Here is a 7,678-nt window from a genome sequence, read left to right on the forward strand (position 1 = left end):
CAAGTGTAAATAAACTTGTTTACTCCCATCAGGATGGTAATGATAATGAAGCCTTATTTGTTTCGCCACAATGACAAAGTAATTTGTGCGGAGCCGAAGCGGAGAAGTGGGGGGGGGGGGAAGAAATTGCAGTTCTGCTGGGTGGTTTCTCCAGAGGCAGGGCTGCTGCAGCCAGGGCTCCTCGGCTCCTCTTGTGTGTGGTGGGTCAGCGAGGGAGAGCTCAGCACCAGGCTGTGAGGGTCCTGAGCTCTGCCATGCAGGGAATGGGAAAGGAAAAAAGAGCGGTGCTCACCCAGCAGTGAGGTGGGGAGTCGGGCAAGCCCGTCTGGCAGGGCGGCTGAGTTATCTGCTCAGCCTCGTGAGTCACTAGAGAATGCACAGAGCAGCACAGCATGATGTTAGTGAGGGTTTTTTCCATTCAGGCTGGTACCTCCAAACCATTAATGAGTCGCAGCAGGGGGAGGACATGGGGAGAGGGAAGGGAAGCCTGCAGCAGGTGGCAGAGGGCATGGCACAGCTGGTGAGGGCCTTGCATTGCCAGGCAGTGGAGGATGCTTTGGGGTCACCTATGGGTGGCTCAGGCTTACCTAAGACTTCTGTGACAGCTTGTGTACCATCAGCTCTGCCTGGCTTGGGCAGCCTTGCTGTCGAGGATCCGATCCAGATGGAAATGGCTCTCACCCTCTCTGTCCCAAAGGCTGCGATGACTGGGGATGGTACGCACCAGAGCACCACACAGCTGTGGTGCCATCTTTTCTTGCAAGCTCCCTCCATTTTGCCCACGTGGATCAGGGCACTGAGCTTTCCAAAATGTGCACCCCATCTGGCTGCCCTTGCAGAAGCTGCGATCAGCCTGCCTGGTGTTGAGGTGACTTTCTGGGGCACAGAAAAGCTCTCCAGGAGGCCGCTGCTGACAAGATGCCCTCGCGCCCTCATTCTGCCTTCCTCCAAGCACAGTGAACAAGTATGGCAGTGACTCCAGGGCAAAACAGAAACAGTTAATCTGAGTAATAACACTTTGCTCCTCTATAGCACCTTCTTCAAGGGCCTCAAAGTGCTTTTCAAACATTAATGAATTAAAGCTTTGCAGACCTCCTAATGGAAGTGAAAAGGGAGGCGAAACACAGCATAGCAATGCTACACAAGCTTTAAAACTCTCCAAATTGTTTCCATGGGGACTGAAGCGCAGCCCTCTCTGCTAACAGCTGTGGGAACCAGCCCACCCCTCCAAAATGCTGCAGGAACACAGCGCTTGGGGGGAGATGGGAACCAGGGAGGGAGTGAGCAAGCCTGGCTGGGAAAAGGCCTTTATGCTGAGGAACGTGTTTGTACAGCTCTGTCTTTCTGCTCAGAGATGCCCCAAAATCAAATCACTGGATCCTCCTGAGCAAGCACCTGATCAGACTCCTCTGAGAAATGATGGTTCGCATGAAGCTTCTGGATTTATGAGAACAAGTGCAGACAATGCTGTGGAGCTATGCACGCAGCTTAGCTTTAAAACCTTCCTTGTACCACCAGATGCACAGCCCTGCTCGAGCACAAGGCAGCCCGGGATCCCTAATGACCTGGTTTTCTCAGCTCATCTGAGCCAGCGCAGCATCACGCCCTTCCCCACACCACCTCCACTCTCGCGCAGAAACAACAACTCCGTCACATGTGAAACCTCTGGCACTACCTCAGACGCTTCTTTGAGGACTTTCACCCCACGCCTGCCTTGTTTTGACACTGTTTAGCAAGGAAAACCTGTCGGGAGTCCCAGCACAGTGAAATAGAGGAGCTGAATTCCCTGCACAGGTCACCTTTGCTGCATGACTAAGGATGCAGATGTCCTCAGGCTGTAGGAGCAACTGCATCTACACCCTGAAATCATGATGTCCTTGTGGCTCTTCCCTTGCCAGAGCTCTGTCCAGAGCCAACTGCTCTGTGTTCGCTCACCTCAGCTGTAGGCAGGGCTGGGGTCTGGGTTTCCAGTTCTGCACCCTTCATCCTCAGAGCTGCAACCTTCATCTACAGTGCTCAGACTGGCCTCCAGGGAAGGAGTATTTTGGAAGCTGTGATACTATAAAAGATCCCAAAGCAGAAATCTGGTGGTTGTGATTTCTTTTCTTGATGTAGGTGAGCCCCAGCATTGCTTCAGAGGCACTGACAAAGGTGAGGTAGGGACCAGGGGACTTTCTCACTGTGGTGGTCTCAACATGGGAGAAAATGGTTCCAGGGCAAAAAACAAGAGTTGGACTGGGACTCTGACACCTCAAACCCAAAATAATTGTGCGTGTTAATTCCTCTGAACAGGGAGAAAACATCACACTGGCGAGGCTAAATGTTAGTTCCTAATTCAGATTTGTTTCACGCACTGAACTGGAATAATATCGAAGATGGTAGGCCAAGCCTCAGGGGCAAGCTTGGCTTTCTGGTACCAAACCAGAGCTGAATCTGACAAGCACCAGTAAGTGAAAAGGCCAGATAGATTACGAGAAATTAGTGTAACACATATAATAAGCACCAAAATCAATAAAAATAGCACAGCGTAATTTAATTGTGGGGCTCTATTATAGATTATTGAGTTATTTGTGTTTCGGAATTGATTGCTGCAACGCCTGTCTCAAAGATGTTTCTGTTGTTAACTCTCAAGGCTTCAAGCAGGACAAATGGCTCTGATAAAGGATGCTGAATTTACAGAAACAACCCCTTTGAAGGCTTTTAAAGCTTGTGCTTAAGTATTGTCAGAGGTGATATATCTGTGAGCATATTTATGCTTTCTCCCCACATCAGCCTGCACAGATGCCTGGCTGACAGACAAGAAGAGGAGTACCGTTGCTGAGGTTTCTCTGAATATTTCAGGCCTGATCGAACTCCAAAAGCAAATGCTCTCAGCAGTTTCCTTCAGGAGCTCTTGCAAACAACCAGGTCTGCTTCTGTTAAAAAACACGATTAATGTCTGCCTGGGTATGTTTCCTAGGATCTAAATATTAGAGCAGCATTGCTGCCCTTCAGGGGTCCAAACAGGGGCAAGGTTTCAAGGCCCATTTACTGCTGTAGTCCCAAACGTCTCGGGGACTGAATACCCAGGAAGTGGTGGGAGGCCAAAAAAGTGTGGGAGGCCAAAACAGAGAGGGAAGGGAAGAATATTGGTGGGTAGTTGTAAAAGAAGGGGTGATTGGGGAGATACGGGAGGTTAAAAAAAACACATAAGCTAGTCCTAAAAAGAGAAAATACTCAGAGGGACGTCAAGGAGCAAGCTGCAGGTGGAAAAAGAGTGAGAGGCTGGGGCGAGGGTGAAGGCCAAAAGAGGAAGTTGGGGGTCGAAAAAGTGCAGGAGGCCAACTGTGAGCTGGAGATAACAGGGTAGTCGATATCAGAGAGGGAGATGGAGGCTGAGACAGGGGTCTGGGGAAGGAGAGAATGTGGGATCACATGAATTCAGGACCCAGCAATAAACAAGCCCCGGTCCCAGCAAGCAAACACAGGGAGGCTTGGCACAAAGGCCTTTCTAGGCCTCTCAGCATTGCTCTCCATAAGCAGGAGGAGCAAACTCTTAGGAAAAAATAAAAATAAAAAATCTAGTAACACCCCATGATAACCACATGAAAGCCCAATTCCTGTGCAGGGGCCTTTGTCAGGGCCCTGCGACTGTGTCACAAAATGTCGTGTGCTGCCATGGAGCCGTGCAGGGCCAGCCCTCGCCCCGCTCGAGGCTGCCAGGGAAGAAAGCAGGGTATTTAAGTGGGTGTTTATGCACTCAAGTGTTCCTTCATGCTTGGGAACTGCGACTGGAGCCTCAGCATCAAAGATAACTTCATAATAGCCTTTTAGTGGAAATAGCTGTTATTTACAAGCTAAGCTGAGGTGTAAAATAAAAGCAGTGGATATTATTCATAATGCACTAGAGAAGTTGCGTGCGTGCAAAGCCTTTTTTGTTAACTTCTAAAAGCAACAATTTCAGGTTAAGAATCATGGGGAAAATCCTGGACCCATTGAAGTCAACACGAGTTATTTCCTTCCTGTGTTATAAAGAACATTTAGCTTATGAAAGCTCACAGAATTTTGATCTAATTTATTTTTCATCATTCTTTCTATTTGATTACTTTCTGTGCTTTTCAGTTGGACAGTGCAAGCAGATTGGTTTCTTTTCTGCTCTCAGTTAATTTAACCATACCATTCCTATGTCCAAGACAACCACACTTTCTTACAATTTCTAAAAAAAAAAAAAAAAAAAAAAAAAAAAAAAAAAAACCAGCAAACTCCACACACAACTGAGCAGCTTTTTTCCTAACACCAAACTGCTCTTTCTTCTCTAACTCCTCCCTGCTTCTTTTCTGGAGTGACCAAAACTTGGGGGTTAAATTATCTCCTGGTGTTCCTTCAGTGCAGTGAAATGCTGACATTCAGAAGGAAACCACTCGGTATTTTAAGCAAGTCACAAACTATATACTGGATATTTGGTTAACCGGGGTCTATCTTCTATTTGCATTCCCGGGTACTGAGAGGCGTTAGAGAACTAAAACAGAAGGATAACAGAAGCTGTGATGCTTGCTCATCTCACACACGCTTCTATACAATTTTTTCTCCAGACTATCAAATTGAGGTACGAAAATAGAATCACATGTCCTATGATAGACTGGATTTTTATTCTTCTAAGAGATTTCCATAGAGGAATTCTACCAGGTATGTAGTACAGCCCATTTCAACCCTGCGTAAGTGTAACATGAACTGCCTGGTTATTGCATGTCCTGCAAGGCACATCCCTGCCTGCCGTCCTCTCACCATCCCCATAAGAGCTGTGCCTGCTGAGATCCAGATTCAGGCTGCAGGGAGTTATGATCATCCTCCATGACATAGTTCTGATGTTCTTCTTCCTCATTTTCTGCCCTGAACTCTGAACTGTTGTACTACACATTTAGGGCAGCTGTGATGTCCTGAAAAAGACCTGGGTCATGAAGATCATGTTGGGATCATTTAATTTGCCTCACAGGAAGGTTCTGGGTCTTAATTAATTATTATCCAGAGAGTTCTTTAGCATTTGGGGCAGCATGCCCCGCAGAAACCATGCCACAGCAATCAGAAATCTCCTGCCCAGCAGCTTACAGCTCTCAATGAGCTTCAGAAGTTTGGGGAATGCTACACACTTCCTAAAATACATGTTTTCCCCAAAAACATCATAGTTCCATCCTGTGTTGTCTAAAGGGGAAAGAAAAAAAAGGTATAAATACTGTATATGCAGTTAATTATTACAAAAAAAATCTTAGCCTTGTGGTATTACCAGTCTTTGTCCCTTCCCTCTCTCCTTGCATTTAAGTACAAAAGCAAAGGCATTGTACTAGAAAAAAATATGTAGATTTTGTTTTATTTTAGATAGCACAGGCAGGAACCAGGAAGACATGCAATCCTATCAATTCTGCAGTAGATACATCACATGTCCAACTACATGTGCTGTATAAAAAACTTTTTTTAAGCATCTAAGCCCTATATTTTTATCATTTTTGCACTATACTGAAGTCATATTCTCACCATAAGGAAACAAGGAAATACTAAAATCTGGTTTGTTTGGCTGGAGAGAGCAACCTGTCTCAGACAAGTGAGCAAAAGTTATGTAAAGACCCAGGAGTGAAGTTCTTCTGGGTAAAACACACCATCTAGAGGCGGACACCACTTCTGCAAGTGCTCAGAAAAAACGCACGGGCTGAAGTGATTGAACTGCTCACAGAAAGAAAACTCCCCTCTGTGGAGACAAAAAAAAAATAAAATAAAAAATAATAATTAAAAGAAAGAAAGAAAGAAAGAAAGAAAGAAAGAAAGAAAGAAAGAAAGAAAGAAAGAAAGAAAGAAAGAAAGAAAGAAAGAAAGAAAGAAAGAAAGAAAGAAAGAAAGAAAGAAAGAAAGAAGGAAGGAAGGAAGAAAGGAAGGAAGGAAAGGAAGGAAGAAAGGAAGGAAGAAAGGAAGGAAGAAAGGAAGGAAGAAAGGAAGGAAGAAAGGAAGGAAGAAAGGAAGGAAGAAAGGAAGGAAGAAAGGAAGGAAGAAAGGAAGGAAGAAAGGAAGGAAGAAAGGAAGGAAGAAAGGAAGGAAGAAAGGAAGGAAGAAAGGAAGGAAGAAAGGAAGGAAGAAAGGAAGGAAAGGAAGGAAGGAAGGAAGGAAGGAAGGAAGGAAGGAAGGAAGGAAGGAAGGAAGGAAGGAAGGAAGGAAGGAAGGAAGGAAGGAAGAAAGAAAGAAAGAAAGAAAGAAAGAAAGAAAGAAAGAAAGAAAGAAAGAAAGAAAGAAAGAAAGAAAGAAAGAAAGAAAGAAAGAAAAGAAAGAGCCTAAGGCTTTCAGTCTTTGCAATAAATATATAGATAGAATTATAGAATTTTTATTTATTTATTTATTTTCTGAAAGAGGCACTTCTGTACCAAGTCAAATAAGGCTTCAGTTCTCACAGACCCTTTGAAAAGAAAAACAGGTCACTGCTCATAATAGTAAGATCCAGAGGTCACAGAAAAAAGGTGCTTGCTCTCTGGAGCTGCAGCACATATGGAGAGCAAAATTGCCCTGCAGATAACTCTTGTTTTCAGTTTAAGGCTCTGCAAAGTTTTACCCAAAGGGGTCCAAATATGGCAGGGTGACATATCTGAAATCGCTTTTCTTTGGTATCTCTCCCAGAAGAAATCCATAAACCGTGAATCCAGCAGAGATGGTGGAGACACTGCAGGGAGCATGGGAGTGCAAAAGGATGCCCCTGGTCTGGAAGGAGAGAGGGGATCCTGTGGAAAAATATTATCTTCTGTATTTTAGTGAGTTTTTGAGGATTTACAAGCTTGGTGGAGCCCACCAAACGGGATGCAGAGAGCCAAAGTCCATCTTTCCCCCGTATTGTGGAATTACCTGGTATTATTACAGTAGCAAACACTGGTGTTTGCATTATTATCACTGTTACAAATGCAGGGTGGCCATGGCAGCCAAAAGGTGGAGATGGAGAACGTCACCCTCCTTCCCACCTAGTACAGAGGAATATTCCTCTGAGGATCTAACAGAAGGAATTATCTGTAAACAAACAGGTGTTTTGAAGCTCCCTTGTAAACTGGAATCACAACGTCTTGAACCTTTTTAATAAACGATATGTTTTCTTTGTGTCTATCTATCTCAGGAATGTCAGAACCAGAACGTTTCCCCAGTGACAGCTTCATCCTTTAAACTTCGCAGATGAGACAGCATGCGGAGCAATCTGTGCTGAAGCAGGATTAGGAGTTACCAGGGTGACACTTTGTAATTTGTAGGATGCTGACAATGAACCTCGGAAAAGCACAAGACCTTTGCTGGAGCTCAAGAGACCACAGAGACCCAATTCGCATCTGCTGTCAATGAAGCAGCAATGAAGTTTGTCTGCCCTTTCCCTCCCAGATCTTTGCTACTACAAACTGTGTTTGTTCATTTCCTAGGGGCAGGATGGGGCCCTTAGCACCAGGGATTTACCTGGGGAGGAGGGAGGCTCCAGGCCATTGCTTGTCTCAATTGTGCCAAAGATCTGCTGCTGAGAAAGTGATCTCTTCTGTTGGGCTCTTCTGCAGCCATCTTCAGGGTCTGTGATAGCGAAGCTGCGGCTCCTCCACCCTCTTCCCCAGGGGCAAGACAAATAATAAAGGAAGCAGAAGCCTCTGGGTGTTTTCCATTTGCCCATCGTTGGTAGATTGTGTCAGGTTGCTTTTCC

This window comes from Aythya marila (genome assembly GCF_965140915.1).
Source record: "Aythya marila genome assembly, chromosome: 11".
In the NCBI taxonomy this organism is placed as follows: Eukaryota; Metazoa; Chordata; class Aves; order Anseriformes; family Anatidae; genus Aythya; species Aythya marila.